General features: G+C 39.7%; 1 protein-coding gene across 2 annotated transcripts in view; it reads left to right on the top strand.

Moving 5' to 3' along the window:
- Positions 1-17,066, top strand: part of LOC114322476 (hyoscyamine 6-dioxygenase) — a 76,987-nt gene that overhangs the window by 30,519 nt on the left and 29,402 nt on the right. For both annotated transcript variants that reach the window (XM_082915610.1, XM_082915609.1), the window contains 6 exons: positions 5,199-5,262; positions 5,395-9,412; positions 9,556-9,632; positions 10,726-10,827; positions 10,977-11,069; positions 11,912-12,001. The gene's annotated coding sequence lies outside the window, so the exon portion shown is untranslated. The remainder of the gene's footprint in view (positions 1-5,198; positions 5,263-5,394; positions 9,413-9,555; positions 9,633-10,725; positions 10,828-10,976; positions 11,070-11,911; positions 12,002-17,066) is intronic.

The following is a 17,066-nucleotide window of genomic DNA, read 5'->3' as shown; positions in this document are numbered from 1 at the left end:
AAGACTGAAGCTGCCTGCACCGTCATGTCGCTCCGAAATGTGGTTATCCACCTGGTAGTCTCCAACGTTCAGATCTGGAACAGTAGTGGTATCCGTCCCAGTATAAAAATCTTGGGATACCCCAAGGTCAGTTGGCACTTCCAGAAAATGAGTGGGGTACAAGTCTGCCAGCTGTTGAGAGGTTACCGAAGTAACTGGGTTAGAGGTCCCAACGACAGCAGTGACAATGTGGGTGGCTAAAGTGACAGCTACCTCTGCAAGTTGGTCCAAATTTAGAGGGGTCATAGCAGGAACAGTGGAAGCAGCCGCTACACTTGCACTTTCCTTCGCCACTTGGGCGTTCGGAAGTGGGGTTTGCTGAACCAATGGAGACTCAGTGGACTGGAAGGAACCACCAGATGCAGCTCCAAAGGGAGGTGGTGCAACTTCCAGCGGCTCTCTCATGCCGCTATCTTCCCTTGGGGTCTCGTGGAAAAAATCATCTCCGCCGACAGAGGAAAGGTCGGAGTGCATAGAATCAGCAGGGTTTGGAGGCTCCGCACCCTCAGTAACTAGGCCGCCCGCAACAACTTCCACAGCAGAGGGAACTTCATTTTCTGCAGCCTCCACAACCGGCTCAGCCTCAGTAGTTGGTGCAGTCCCGGCACTTGGTTCTTCTTAAGCATCTAGAAGTACTGCCCTGCGGGTCCTGAACCTTGTGACCCTTGTAGCAATGGGAAGGTAGTTGTCGTTGCCGTCGTCTGAATCTGAGGAAAGTCCGTTGGCAGTAGAACCTTCGGGGCCGGTGGCATGGCCAGTGGGCCCTGAAAAGAAAAAAGGTTATGTGATTACCAAAGTAAACGTAAGAAGTCCCAGGAAGCAATGCAAAATATTTTCTAAGTATGGGTACGTTTCGGAGTCTCTTCCTACTTGGTGAGGCACGTGCTTCGGCAACTGATGCAGCTGCCTCTTGGGCTGCCCTTAGTCTGGAGCAGGTCGTCCGTAACTGTCGTGCCGACTTGAGGGGGAGCAATTTGCCCCAGACGGGTGACGCTTCTCCACGGTAGGCAGCGATAGAAGCTTGAAGCGACAGAATATACTGGTCTGTTGAGGCCAGAGGGCAGACGAAGAGATAAGTCAGGCTGCGGGATGGGTTCCATCGCAGGGACTACGGGAGCACTATTGCAAAAGTTGAAGAAAGAATTGAGGTTGCGGTGCCAGAACAGCCTTTTACTGGGAGTAAAGGCGCCTTCTCTTCCAAGTGAGGGAAGCTCCATGAAGCCTAAGCCCTCCACAAGTAAAGCGGTATAATCACGGGTAAACCGCTGAAAGCTCTGTTGGTAATCGGTCTAAAGAGGAAGGGCATGTGGGACGCCCTGATCCATGTCAAACTGCTCAGGGACCCTGCCCGGTCGATAGATGACGCTAGACATGCCCTTCTCGTTCCACACGAGTAGAAATCCGGGGCGTATCATGGTAGCAATAAGAAGGGAGTTGGCCTGGACACTGTCGAGGGAGAAATCATCATGGCGAGCCTCGAAAAAATAGAATGGAACCACATAAATGCCTGGAAGAAGCTGAGTGAAAGGGCGGAACACACATTCCTCCATGCGGTCTACATAATCTGCAAAGGGTCTGTTAGTGCCAAGACCAGACCACCGAGAGATGCGAGGGAGGAAGGGAGTGGCGCACTTGCCTTGTGACAGGTCGACCCTTTGCATCTAGAACAGGACGACCCTCAGCATCAAGGACTTCGTCTGTGAAGAAAGGCTCATGTTCTTTAGGGAAGGGGCCCGTGGCAGGGAATCTCTCATAGAAGAAAGCGGTCAGGAACTGAGTGTGTACAAAGCTCTACACATCATAGCGGGCCTATGGATCGCTCCATGTCCGAATGGATGAGGTCATGGCGGAAGTATAAGTTCCCCAAGAAGAGGGGGGCCAGAGGGATTTGGCTGCCGTTGCAAAGTTTGACAGCCGAAGGGAACACCAGAGGGTTAATATTCTCAGCAAGGTTGCTGGGGAGAACAAAAAAAACAAAAATGAAGTAACTGACGAAGGCGGCCAAGTACAAGTCGCTGCGGTAGCCCGGCCCAACTGCGGAGTTGCGACTCTCCTTTGTGATGTCGCCCACAACTAGTTGCCGCTCCTTGAAGAAATGCTTCAGCTAGAAAGATAAGTGGTTTTGTCCCTCTTGGGCCTTTCCTGGAGTAGTTCCCCAATCCTAAGATCAGACCAAGAGCCATACTTCCGCGCCTCTCGAAAGCCTCCTTGGAGGGCAGTGACAGCAACTTGTTCTGCAGGAGTCAGGGACGCTGGATCGAAGGGGTGATCTCCATGAGTGCTCAAGCGCAGAAGGACGGCAGCATCTTCGAGGGTTGGAGTTATCTCCCCCCAAGCCAAAGAAAAAGTGTGAGTGTCGCGGTTCCAGCGGGAGACAACCATATCAGTGTTGGTCTGTACTTTGCGCACTGATAACACCCTCGAAATCGAAACGGCATTGTAGAGACGAACATCCTGCAATTGCTGCTTGAACCCACCATCTGCAATGATGTCATCAACCCAGAGGGACCAGCCTGTTGAAGGGCCCGAGTGAGTGATAGATGTATGAATGGGGAAAGTCACCACGCTCCACACGAAACCGCAGCGCAAAGACTGGGTTCACCATGTCAGCATCATCCAAAGTAGCCTCACTAAAAGGAAGCAGAGGCTCCTCCAAAGGAAGGGCATTAGGAACGAAGGAGTCAACTGCCTTCCAGAAAGGGTCAGCTAGCCCTCCGAAGTATGAGGCCCTCCTCCACTCAGTAGGGGGTGGGTCAGCCCTGTCGAGTAGAAACCTTGTGCTGGCCATGAGGAAGTATAAAGAAAAGTAAAGAAGACTCTGTGTGGACAAAGAAGAGAAGAAGATATGGAGACAAAAAGTGTGTTTGGGCGGAAGTGGGGGACCAGTGGACCCAAGGGCGCTATTTATAAAGAAAGTAGCAACAGGGCGTCGACTCGTTTCCCTAGGCCCATTATGACTCGTCAGTCAAGAGGGTAATCCTTTTACTGGTATTGATTTCTCTATCCATTGATTGATTTATGACCACACACCCTCATCAAACTCTTAATCACCACTGTCACTATCTCTCCTCTCTCTCTTGATGTGTATTTTGCTATAGCATTGCATGATGTCAATATTTTCACTTTGACTCTATTCTTGTTGCATGTCACAATATTTTCACTCTGTACAGTAATTTTGAAATTCATGTTCTGTTTTAGCTTTAATATGTGTTTCAAATTTAATATGTGCATTGGTTCCCCCTACTTACAGTGAAAACTTCTACTCTATTTATAGACCAAATTTTCTCTTATGAGGTAAAAAAGTTATTTTAGTAGAATTGAGACAAGTTTTGTTTTGGTATTACTCTGAGGCTTCTATTGGAAAAGCTTGAAAATCAAAGCATTCAATGTATATTGTGTCATGGCAGGGTGCAACTTGCCTACATCTTTGCTTGTGGATGTACAAATAATTTTCTATCACTACCGCCATAGATTTTAGTTATAAAAATGCAGTTCCCATTAAATAATGTTGTTGCTTCTTTTTTTTTTCTTTTTTTTTGGGTGACTCCTATATGCATGTCCCCACTTTTCCATTGTTAAAAAATGTGTATTGTTTTTGTCTCATCTTATTTAATTTTGCTTTTACTTCATGTTCAGAGTTCTACATACATTGCAATTCCTGTTAGTGTAGTCCATGTAATTTGGAGATGTTGATGGAGATTGAGGGCGAGGCAACCGCCGAGATTTTCAGTTATTTAGAAGTTTAATTTTATAAGAAGTAGCCCTTCAACCAAACAAGAAACAAATAAAACTTAGAAAAAAATGACCATGAATTGATTGCAGGTGTTATTAACTTGTAGTTACTATTTATTTGGAATGTTGAAGTATTTTTGGTGCTTGATATTTGCCTCTCCCCTAGTTCTTCCCCTCATCATTATGCTTACATATGTGATGATGTAACCATTGTTCTTCTATTCTATAGTTTTACTCAGGAAATTCGTCTATTTTTTCTTTATTTTGGAGAGGTGGTTCTACATGATGTTGATCCTAGTATGAGTACCTTCATTCATTCATGTTTGAGTCGGTAAAGATGATTCTATTTTTATTTTTTTTGTTAAGTAGGAAGGCCAATTTGTAGACATAAGTCGTAACTCAAAAATAAAATACTACTCATGCCAATTAGTTTCTCAATTTTCTCTTGACACCGGGCTCTAAGGATTCTTTTAGATCTTCCATTTTGAAATTAAACATATGTGTTTAGTTGTCAAAATCTCCATTAAGCTCAATTAGTTTCAGTACGAAATTACTATACCATATTTTGTTCCAACAAGGTCGGGAAGGTGCATAATAACTTTAAACATACAAAATAAGATGTGGCATCACATAAGGAACAAAATTTATTTTTGAAGTACCATTGACAGGACGAAAATAAAATAAAACTACAATTATGAATACTAATATATGAAGGGTCTTGTTAACAAGTGCCTCGAGGACACGAAAAGTAGACCAAAAAATAAATTTGAAAACACAAGACACTTTTTATTAAATTCAATGCAGTTTTTATTGAAATTAATGCACTTCTTTTAACTGTTTGACCTATTTTCAAGACACTTCTTTATTTCAATCCCAATATCCAGCACTTTTAGCATTTGTCATATACAAATATCTTGAGGACACAACAATTACACGAATTATAACTAAGACCATTCCAATAAAATAAATTACATATATCTATTAAGAACAGAACAAAAAGATGACATGAGGAACTTGCTTCTCTACATTTCAGGTGCTTTAGCAATAATGGAGAAAACTACAAATGCAAGACTGATGTTACAGGAGGACAAGTTACCAAAAAACTTGATATCCATGTTTCATATTTCTTCTTTTCTACTTCTAAATCTGAAAATTCAGTCAAATAAAGAAACTAAATCCTAAGCAAAGAATCATGCCAATCTCAAATCATACCCGAGGGAGTAATGTAGGGAAATTAGTTAGCAGTTTTCTCTTGTTAAGATTTCGAAATTTCAGTGTAGCTTCTACAACATGGTCTAAAAATTCACTTAGTAGTTTATTGGTGGTAGTTGCTACATAATTAATGTCTGTTGGGCTATATATAATAAATCCATGTGGTTTTTGGGCGATTAATGTAGACCTTTTTTTATTCAATGGCAACTGAGCAGCGAGTAGTAACACAAGTGATGAAGACTAAAGAATTCCTCAACTGAGCAGTGAGTCAACAACCAGGTAATCTCAGTTATCAGTCAAGAATTCCTTCACTCATGTTGCTGCCATTGCTTGGAAATGGAGACTAAATTGGGCCCTAGTTTTTTTTAGTTTTTATTTTTTTCATTTATCCTTTTTGATGTTGTGATGCAGAGCGTGATTCTTGGGAAGCTAACATGGGCATGGAGATAGAAGGTGATGGGGGCGCCTGCATATCTTCAACCTGATCTGGAAGCAGATCTCGTCTTGCCTCCGGCACCAGCTAGCAGAGTCGACAACCATGTAATTTCCAATCTCAGTTATCACTTAAGAATAAATTCACTTACATTGCTAGAATTCCTTGGAAATGAATATTGTATTTCATGAGTAACTGATCAAAATAACTCTATTGACACGGCTTTTACAGGTTCCAACTAGTATGGTGTTAGAATTGTATGATGCACGATTCGATTCATACAATTTAATATGAGTTTCAACCAAAATTATTTGAATTGTGTTGTTTGAAAATTGGGTGTGCTGTTGAATTGAGAATTGAGTAGTTCATAGGTTTTTGTTTACATAATGTATTGAAATGACGCCTTTTTCAACTACTGTATGATGAAACAAAAATAGGGCAATTGGTTATACTGATATACGTGGTGTTATATATATATGTAATATATAATTTATTTATATTGATCCTGTGAAGTATTTGATTGCGATTGCTATAGTGTTCCAACATATGTGTGAGGTTTGGAAATTCCTTTCCAATAATTTGGGCTATATTTCATGATAAAGATCCAGTTGATCTTGTATGAGAAGGGAAAAAGAAATGGAAGGAAAAGTGGGAAAAGAAAACTTTGTAAATAGTTTCATGTGGAAAAAAACATGCAAAGGGTGAACTGCTAATACATGTATTATCTTATGCAATTTTATCTCTTCTTTTGTGGAGATTTTGTTGGAATTTTGTGTTTCATTTGTTGTGGTGCGTTATAGAAACCAAAAACACCCTTTTCGTAGTTTTTAGATAATTAGAGATCGACGATTCCAACTTCCTTTACTCCATTCAAAAAGTTGTTCAAAATAATTGATGAAAATTTCCAATGATCCGGTTTGTGCATGTTATTCAAAATAATGTTACTTTTAGGAGTTGTTAGTTTTTCATTTGTATTTTTTTTCCTTTGTGTTTTTGGCGCTAACCCCTTGCAGGCAATGGCACATATGGACATGGTTAATCATTTAAGGTAATCTCCTTAACTTTTTGATTTTATTTTTTACATTCAGGACAATGCATTGTTTAGTTTGGGGGGAGAAAATACTTATTTTGAGAAGAATTTATATATTTGCTTGCAGCTATGAGTTAGTTATTTTGTTAAAAAAAAATAAAAATTTAGTGCTCATGGTATTCTTTTGTTCTATACATTGAGTGATTGGGCATACTTGTGGTATTTAATTGCTTTAACTCGAGAATTGTTTTGAAGTTTGATATGCTAGCTACTTTGTTAAAGTATTCCGTGTGTTCATATTTGGAAATCATTGCACTGCACTTCAACCACATGAATATGATTTTTAGTTGATAAGTGGGTATGACTTGAAAATCTTGAGGAATGATAGTGGAGACTTTTAACCCTGTGAGTTTTGTGCCAATCATTTATTGGAGGGTCATTATACATCTACTCTTAATTTTTCTTTGGAAGCGCATTAATTTGTTGTTTAGTCTCATTATTTTTTCATTTTTGGTTGAATGCTGAGAACAAATCAATTTGTTATCACACTTTTTACTCCCTCGAGGATGATGCATCGTTTAGGTTGGGGGGAGAAAATACTTATTTTGGGAAGAATTTATATGTTTGCTTGCTACAATGAGTTAGTTGTTTTGTTTAAAAAAAGAAAAAAAGGTGTGCATGGTAATGTATTGTTCTATGCATTGAGTGATTCGGCATACTTGTAGTATTTTATTGCTTTAACTTGAGAAATTGTGTTGAAGTTTGATATGCTAGCTACTTTGTTAAAGTATTTCATGCGTTCGTATTTGGAAATAATTGCACTGCACTTTAGCCACATGAATATGATTTTTAGTTGATAAGTGGATATGACTTGAAAATCTTGAGGAATGATAGTGGAGACTTTTAACCCTGTGAGTTTTGTGCCAATCATTTATTGGAGGGTTACTATACATCTGCTCTTAATTTTCTTTGGAAGGACATTAATTTGTTGTTTAGTCTCATTATTTCTTCATTTTGGTTGAATGCTGAGAATAAATCAATTTGTTATGACACTTTTATTCCCTTGAGATCATGAAAGTTGAAGGACCATACTAATTCTTGAGAGATGATTTTAGGCCATCTTTGTTTCTTTGAGCCTTTTATTTATTTTTCTTTCTTTTATTATTACTTCATGAACCATTAGAAACCAATTTGAGCCTTTATGTTAGCCTTTCTTTGTTTAACCCCACAACCCATTCTTTCTTTTTACTTTTGTAGATATGTTGGGATTATTTGAGTTTGACAATGGCAAATTTGTTTGAAAAAAAAAAAAAAGAAAAAAAAAAGGAGAAAAGCTGAAAAAAAGAAGAAGAAATAAATTGTGTTCAACGAAGGGAAAAAAAAAACAAAAAGAAAAAAAAAAAAAGCAGAAGGAGAAAGTTGAAAAAGACAAAAAGAAAAGTAATAGAAAGAGCAAGGCATTTGGAATAATGCTCTAATTGTGTTTATTTTTATGCCAATTGTCTCTCAGACGTCCTTTTTTTTATTCACCTTTGGCTTTTTATTATTTTTTCGTAATTCCTCAACCCAAGCATTACAACCAAATAAAAGTCCTATTTGATCTTGAGTGTGGTATAGTTTACAAGTGGACATGATGGATTGGGGTGATGGTGTGGTAATTTTAATTCTCAGTATTTGATATTCCATTCATGAGACTATTTATTTATTCTTTCATTATAGCGTTTTTCCAAAAAATTAGTATGCGGGATATTTTGCCTTTGATTTACATTATTCTACTCGCATATATTGAGAGTAATTTTTACACCATATTCTGAGTGATTTATTTGTTGAGTGCAATAACTGGTGAGATTTGAGTCGAAGCATGTTTCAGAAAGAGATTTGGGTTATATTTCACATTAAGGCTAAGGTTGTGTATGTGTTGGCTAAACTTTTTCACACACGCCAAATTCTGAATGTCATGAGATATCTTTACTTGCTGCTAGTGTCTTGAACTTTGATTGGTTATCTTGTTAAGGTTGTGAAATTCATAACTTGTTCTTGAACTTTAGCATGAAAACGAAAGAAATCCTTCGAGTAAAGAAAATTTTTGACGTTTGTGGGTAACATTTCTAGAAATTTTATTTCTCAGTATTTGATATTCCATTCATGAGACTATTTATTTATTCTTTAATATTGGCGTTTTTCAAAAAAATTAGTATGCGGGATTATTTTAGCTTTGATTTACATTGTTCTACTCGCATATATTGAGAGCAATTTTTGCACCATATTCCGAGTGATTTATTTGTTGAGTGCAATAACTGGTGAGATTTGAGTCGAAGCATGTTTCAGAAAGAGATTTGGGTTATATTTCACTTTAAGGCTAAGGTTGTGTCTGTGTTGGTTGAACTTTTTTCACACACTCCAAATTTTGAATGTCATGCAATATCTTTACTTGTTGCTAGTCTTTTGAACTTTGATTGATTATCTTGTTAAGGTTGTGAAATTCATGACTGGTTCTTTAACCTTGGCATGAGAATGAAAGAAATCCTTTTAGTAAAGAAATTTTTGGATGTTTGTGGGTAACATCTTTGGAAACACGAGACTTTAACTCGTCCATGAGGGGTAATCTATTGGATTAAGGGCTTGTTGCATGTGCTAAATTCAATCGTGATTTCTTGCGGAAGTGGTTTAGAGTAGTTGCTTTTATTCTTCTTTTTGATTTTATTTTAGTCGCCTTAATTGCTAGGTTCTAAAATTAAAGCTGGTTGGGAGGTGTGATGAATGCTTAAAATTACGTAGTTATTCTAGGAATTTTGGATATTATATTCATTCTCTCAATTTATATTTAATTGTGATTTAATGTATTTAATTTAAATTTTTAGAAAAACTACATTTGAGCCATCAACAATATAAATTGCTCAACCAGGCCCATAAGACTCGGTTTGCTTTGAAATCATCTCATAACATCCACAAAACCTCTCTCAAAGGTTAGACAAGATTTCATTGTACCTCCAGTCCTTTTATATTTTGATTTTGCTCTTCAAATATTTATTTATTTTTCCTTTTAATTACTACTCATCTTTTGTTCCTTATTTGTTCCCTTTTATATAATATATATTGGGTGACTTAGATAATAGCGAGAGCACTAGATCTGACCGCAATGTTATCAAGGGTGCTTGGGCTGCTCGAATTTAGCGCAACAAGATGGTAATTTTTATCTTAATTTTCTAACCCTCTACATAATATATATACCTTTTTACTCACAACGGTCTTGTGTTTGTTGCTTTTCGTCGAATAAAAGATAATATTGCTATTGCCTAAAGGCAAGATTTCATATTTTTTTAGATAAGGGAGCAGAAAAGGGGTGCTGTTTTGAAAGAAAAAAGGGCCCCCAGTTGATTGACTTGTCCTCCCTGTATCATTGTATATGATATGTTTTTAATGTTAATATTGTTTGTACTCAAATGAATTGTTGAGCCTTCACAAAAAGGTTCTTTTGTATAAAACTAGACTACATTTGTTTCCTGGTAAATTGAGATCTAGGTGGACCGGACCTTTCATAGTTAAAACTGTTTTTTCTCACGGGGCCATTGAGATTGAAAATCCCAAGAATGGTAATGTTTTTAAAGTGACTGGCCAACGTCTTAAACCAGTTTTGGAGAATTTCCCACCTGAAGAGGAGAGGAGTCCATTGAATTAAAAGGCCCTATTTATCGAGACCCATAAACATAATAATAAAAGCAATGTTACTTTTAGGAGTTGTTAGTTTTTCGTTTGTAATTTTTTTGCCTTGTGTTTTTGGCAATAATCCCTTGCAGATTCATGGTTCATCTTTTCTTTTTTAATAAATTTTTTGTTGACATTCAAAAAATATATATATATATATATAGATATGGTTCATTATTTAAGGTAATCTCCTAACCTTTGTGATTTTGTTTTTTACATTGAGGACAATGCATCGTTTAGGTTGGGGGGAGAAAATACTTTCTTTGAGAAGAATTTATATGTTTGCTTGCTGCAATGAGTTAGTTGTTTTGTTATAAAAAAAAAAAGAAGAGACCTTGTCTAGCTTAAGAAGCTGTCAAAGCTCGAGCCATGATGGTTCTCATTCAAAACAGAACCAAACAAAACATGGAAAAAAATGACCATAAATTTATTGCAGGTGTTATTAACTTGTAGTTACTATTTATTTGGAATGTTGAAGTATTTTGGTGCTTGATATTTACCTCTCTCCTAGTTCTTCCCCTCATCATTATGCTTACATATGTGCTAATGTAAGCATTGTTCTTTTATTCTACAGTTTTACTCAGGAAATTCGTCTATTTTTTCTTTATTTTGGAGAGGTGGTTCTACATGATGCTGATCCCAATAGGAGGACCTTCATTCTTTCATGTTTGAGCCGGTAAAGATGGTTTAGTTTGTAGTCCTTTCACAATAGTTTATTTGTGGGGAAAAAATGAAATTATGATTTCACCTAACAATTATTCTCTACTTATGCATATCATATGATAAATCATATTTGAAAATCACTCTTTCAATGTTTTATTGCAGTGAATTTTTAGACCCTGTTGTTGCTGCTACACTGACTTTCGAAATCTTAACAAGAGAAAACTTCTAACTAATTTCCCTACATTACTCCCTTAGGTATGGTTTGAGATTGGCATGATTCTTTGCATAGGATTTAGTTTCTTTATTTGACTGAATTTTCAGATTTAGAAGTAGAAAAGAAGAAATATGAAACATGTATATCAAATATTTTGGTATCTTATCCTCCTCTAACATCAGTCTTGCATTTGTAGTTTTTTCCATTAATGCTAAAGCTCATGAAATGTAGAGAAGTAAGTTCCTTGTGTCATCTTTTTGGTTCCGTTCTTAAACGATATATTTCATTTATTTATTGAAATGATCTTAGTTATAGTTCGGGCAATTGTTGTGTCCTTATAACTTGATATTTGTATATGACAAATGTTAAAAGTGCTGAATATTGGGATTGAAATAAGGAAGTGTCTTGAAAATAGGTCAAACAGTTAAAAGAAAGTGCATTAATTTCAATAAAAACTGCATTGAATTTAATAAGAAGTGTCTTGTGTTTTCAAATTTATTTTTTGGTCTACTTTTCGTGTCCTAGGGCACCTTTTAGCAAGACCCTTCATATATATTGGTATTCATAATTGTAGTTTTATTTTATTTTTGTCTTGTCAATGCTACTTCTATTCATAATCGTTGCCTATGTGATGCCACACCTTATTTTGTATGTTTAAAGTTATTATGCACCTTCCCAACCTTGTTGGAACAAAATATGGTACAGTAATTTTGTATTGAAACTAATTAAGCTTAATGGAAATTTTGACAACTAAACACATATATTTAATTTCAAAAAGGAGGATCTAAAAGAATGCTTTCAGAGATACTGTGAACTTAATCTTTAGTGAAGGGCATTACTGACTTTCATACATATATTTTTTTTCTGTTCTTTTTTGATGCAGATCAGAAAAATCGTTTCTAAGTGTGCTTCCAGCATTGATGTCTCTTGGATCATTTGTTCATCTTATTTCCATCTCTCGTTGACTTACCAAGTGAATTTGTTTTCCAGGATTCCCTAGTAGTTACATTATGCTCCTTTTCGTGTCTTTCTTTTGTGGTTTTCGTCTCTTGCCATATTTCACCAATGAGCAAAAATGCCTAGGGATATGAAAAAATTTACCAAAAAATCTACCACTCACATGGGTGTGGGACCAACACCCATGTGAGTGTTTGCTAGAACATTTGGGGTCTTGCATTATTGTTCGCCAATTGAAGTTCTACTTACTCTATTAACAGCTGCACCGTGTTATTTTCCTTCCATTAATTTATTGATCAGTCAAATAGGCCATTTTGAAATGCCTTAATTAAATTTGTTCAGAAATTCAAAATCTACATGCTTGGTACTAGTTGGAAAACTGAATTTTATTATTTTGAATGAAAGCTAGAAAGAATAATATTTCTTATTCTCATATTAAACAATGTAAACACAACACCTCTATTAATAGGAGATACATGGCATAAAATAAGGGATTGATTAGCTACTGATTCTGAGGACTGATAGCTACTATTTAGTTACTAATTCTAATTCTAAAAATGAACTTTCCTATTCTATATTATTGACTAAATCTAGATATTTACAGCTGTGATATCCTAAAGAATTCAGTCATATCCTGGCAGAATTATTTTCTTCCCATTTCCAACACTCCCCCTCAAGTTGGCTTGAATATGTCTTGCATGGCCAACTTGTAGATTAGGTGGTCGAACTGCCTCTTGTTTAGTCCCTTCGTAAGAACTTCTGCTATCTACTCCGCAGTGGGTATATAAGACATGTAGATCAATTCCTTCTCCATCTTTTCGTTGATAAAGTGCTTGTCGACATCCACATGCTTAGTTCTGTTGTGAAGAACAAGATTATGAGCAATTGCATTTGCTGCCTTCTTGTTACAGTAAACTTCCATTTGCGATGTTCTTGGAATTTTTAAGTCTTCCAATAATCTCTCGATCCACAAAGCTTTACAAATTCCATGAGCCACTGATCTAAATTCAGCTTCAGCACTACTTTTAGCTACTACGTTCTGTTTTTTTAGAGGGTCAGAATTTAAACCCCAAATTAAGTATGGGCCTAAGTACTGAGGTCGTCCCAAAGAGGCGACCAGGAATGATAAAGGAGCATGGGCTAAAGTTCAAGGGAAGTGGGCCAATAGTAGGCCGGAGTAGGTCCGACCCGCCAAGGGTCCAAACAGACTCCACGAAGGAAAATGACCAAGTCAAGTTGCAGCGGGAACACATGCGACGGTCAAGTTGCAGAGGGAATACATGCAGCTGGGAAGTTGCCGAGGTACTTTGCCTCAGTGCCGCCATTCCTAATATCTTCGGCTCCGCCGCCATCCAAAGTTGATGAGGGAAAGAGAAAGCCGAAGCAACTAAGTTGCAGAGGCGACAGTTGCGACGACCAAGTTGCGGAGACACTTTGTCTTAGCGCCGCCATTCCAAGTATTCTCGGTTCCTTCGCCACCTAGAGTTGCTGAGGGAAGAAGAGAACCGAAGCAACCAAGTTGCAGAGGCGCCCAAGTTGCGGACGCACTTTGTCGGCGCCGCCATCTCCAATATTGTTGGTTATGCCATTTGAACTTGCCACGGGAAATGACTACCGCAGCAACTACTGCCGCAGCAACCAACTTACGGAGGGAACATCCCGCCAAGGTGATAGCAGCCTCTGGGAAAAGCTTTCCCTCTACAAGGAGAGGGTAATGCCTGGTGCTGATAGCAGGCCTCAAGGCATTACTAGCCTAGGACTGATAGCAGGCCCCAAGACTTATTGGTTGGAGTTGATAGCAGGCCCAGGGTACCAGTTTACCGCGACGATCCCGCGAAGATGGGAACAGGGTAGCCCTACTAGCATAAGGGACTCCCTTTCCATTACCCAGGTCATAGACTTGCCTTAGTCGCACAGGCAGGACTAAAGAAGTCCCTTGGGCTTGGTACTAAGGAACAACAAGGCTAATAGCAGGCTTGGCTGTGGCCTTCGCCCGGGGAAGCTGGCGAGTTTGTGGTTAGGTGGCTAAGGGTGAAAGCTTCGCTGCGGTGAGCATGAACATTGTCAATAGCAAACTAATAGAGTCCTGAGAATGCATGTAGTGGCCAAGTAGAACTGAGAAGGCAAGTGCAGTAGCAAAGTTTATCGCTGCAACTGCATTTGCTGAGGTTCGAGCTGAGAAGGCAAGTGCAGTGGCAAATGCTCCCGTCGCAACTGCACTTGCTGAGGCTCAAGAGGAAGTTGTCACGCCAAACACTCTCGTCGCAACTACACTTGCTGAGGCTCAAAAAGGTAGTTGCGGAGGCAAACAGATAGTATACAGTACATGCAGAAGGACACGTGGCACCTTCAGCCTGGTGGCTCAAGGCAGAATATTCCATGTGATCCTTCCACCATTCTTGGACCATTAGCATAGTTTTGCCTCTCTAATTACCTTCACTAACCTCGAACCCCGCTATATTTCTGGCGATTCCACTGGAGAGGCTGCTTTGTTGATGGTTCATACCCGCAGTGGTTTAAACACCATACTGGAAAAAATGGCAGAGGATGATGTTCAGCAGGGCTCTTCAAATGGCGGAGCAGCACATGCGGAGGACCGTGACCACAGTGTTGTGATTGAGGCAGTTCAGTCACTCCAGGATATCCAGAGGGAGATCTTGGCAGCTTTGCAAACTCTCACTGAGGCTATTATGGCCATGGCTTCTCGACCAGCTCCAGCGCAAGCGCCTCCGCCCGTAGCAGTCCCAAACCCAGTGCCTAACTTGTTCCCTGAGGTTCGGGCTCCGATCCAGGTGCCTCCAGTGGTACTTCAGGCGAACGGTGCGGCCGCTGGTTCAGCTACCCAAGAGCAAACTGGACCATTCCAGCCCACTCACCTTTTTACTCTAGCCGATGTACAAGCTATGCTCGAGCAAGAGCGTAGCAAGAAGCAACTCCCATCTCTTCCAGACTCAGGCCTCGTTTGGCAAGAGGTTATTTTAGCCAATTAGCCAAAAAGTTACTAAATTAGCCAAAAAGCCAACAACCCATACCAAAAAGTCAAAGATTCTCTTTTCTCTCTACTTTTTGCACATCTTTTCGTAATTAGCCAAAAAGTCATCCCAAACATACAAGTTTTTTTTACCTACCTTTTTAGCCAAATAGCCAAAAAGTTACTAAATTAGCCTGTTCCCAAACGAGGCCTCAGATGTGAGAGCCCCATACTCTCAGGAGATATTGACCATGCCATATTCAACTGGGTATACAGTGCCCAAGTTTATTAAGTTTGATGGGAAACACAGCAATGCCAGAGAACAGGTGGTGAGGTTCATTAAAACTCTTGGTGTCCACGGCAGTGACCACTCTCTGCGCCTTCGGGAGTTCTCCAAGTCCATTTATTGAAAGGGCTTGCAGCTGGTATGTGAAGTTGGCTCCCAACTCGATCATGATCGAGTTGGGAGGAGATGGTGAACAAGTTCCACACGAAGTTCTTTCAAGTCCAAGAGAAAGTTACAACCCTCACCCTTGGGCGAGATGTCCAAGAGGAGAGCGAAGATATACTGGACTATGTTAAGCGGTTCCAAGATAAGGCTATTGACTGTCATGAACCAGTGGATGAGGCCCATTTAGTCAGCATATGTGTGGAGGGTGCCATACGCGACTACAAAATTTTCTTGGTGAATCATAATCTGCCTACCATTTCAGCCTTGATTAAGGCAGATAGGAACCTCAGTACCACTGGTCCTTTGCAAAGATCTCGTGACAGCCACCGCTACCCTCGTAGTAGCAGAGCTGCTGCGGTAACCTCTGTAGGAGGGAGCCTCTCGCAAGGGGAGGCGACGTCCTCTCGGAAGAGAGAGAGTTTTGAGGACAGAAATCCATGTCCTTGCAGCGTTGAGAATGTTAAAGCTCTTGTTAAAGAATGGGTAGCTGATGGTGAACTTACCTTGCCTTCAGCTAATGTCCCTCCAACCAAGAAGGACAAAGAAAGCCCGGATTATTGTGTCTATCACAGAACCACCAGACACCCTACTAGGGACTGTTGGACTTTGAAAAGTATCTTCAAGAAGAAAGTTGACGCAAATGAACTGAAGTTCAAAGATGCCGGTAACCGTGATGTACGGAAGGACCCTTATCCTAACCACAAGGAGAAGGGGAAGAATGTACATATATGATTGGCTATCTCGGGCCTGTGCGTGATCAAGTGCATATGGCATCTTACTATGATGAGTTGGAAGAAATTGCAACTGGCCAGCTCCCTGAGACAGTACCTGCCGAGGCAAAATTTGCAGAGGATGCTAATGCCCAGGCCTTGCAAAACTCTGTTAAGTTTCGCGCCTTCTTTGACCAGTTGGGGCTGAGCCAAGCCGCCAGGTTGGAAGCAACAAAAGCCCTCATTAATATCTTTGAAGTGCACCATGATGAAGTTGCTGAGGCTAAGGAGTATGTGCCTTGGCGCATCCAGGAAGCTTGTGGGGCCATTACTTTTTCAAAGGCAGACAAAGCATACCCTTGTCCTTATAATCGTCCTCTTTTTTTCACAGTATACATCAATGATGTAGAGTTCAAGCGTGTTTTCCTTGATGGCGGGGGCGTCCATAAACATCATCACTACTGACACCTTTGCAAAGGCTGGGATCCCAGAGTCCAGGATGGTTCGCCAACCCATCAATGTGATGGGTTTTGGCGGCGAGAAAAAAAATACCAAGGGCCATGTGGTCATGGACTTGGTAGTTGGTGAGATCCGTTCCGCAACCAAATTTTATGTGATTGAAGCGGACACAAATTGCCACATGATACTTGGCAAAGCTTAGATGCGCCGATATGGAGCTATTCCGTCGAGTTATCACCAATGCCCAAGTTATCACCAATGCCTGAAGGCAAAGTTGGGAAAGAGCACAGTAACCGTATAAATGCCTCTGAACAGCGATTTGGGGTTGAGGAGGCACACTATTCAGATGCAGTTTTCTTTATTGAGTTGTCAACGGGTGAAACTCCAAGGACCGGTAAAGTTGCAGGAGTAAAATTGCCAAAATGGGAAGGCATTCGGGATGCAGGGCCTGCTCCGGAAAGTAGTGGGCAAAAGAGGGGCAGCAAGTCCA

Source organism: Camellia sinensis, chromosome 2, assembly GCF_055761805.1.
Source record: "Camellia sinensis isolate YWXY chromosome 2, ASM5576180v1, whole genome shotgun sequence".
NCBI lineage: Eukaryota > Viridiplantae > Streptophyta > Magnoliopsida > Ericales > Theaceae > Camellia > Camellia sinensis.
This window is presented reverse-complemented; position numbering and strand designations above follow the sequence as displayed.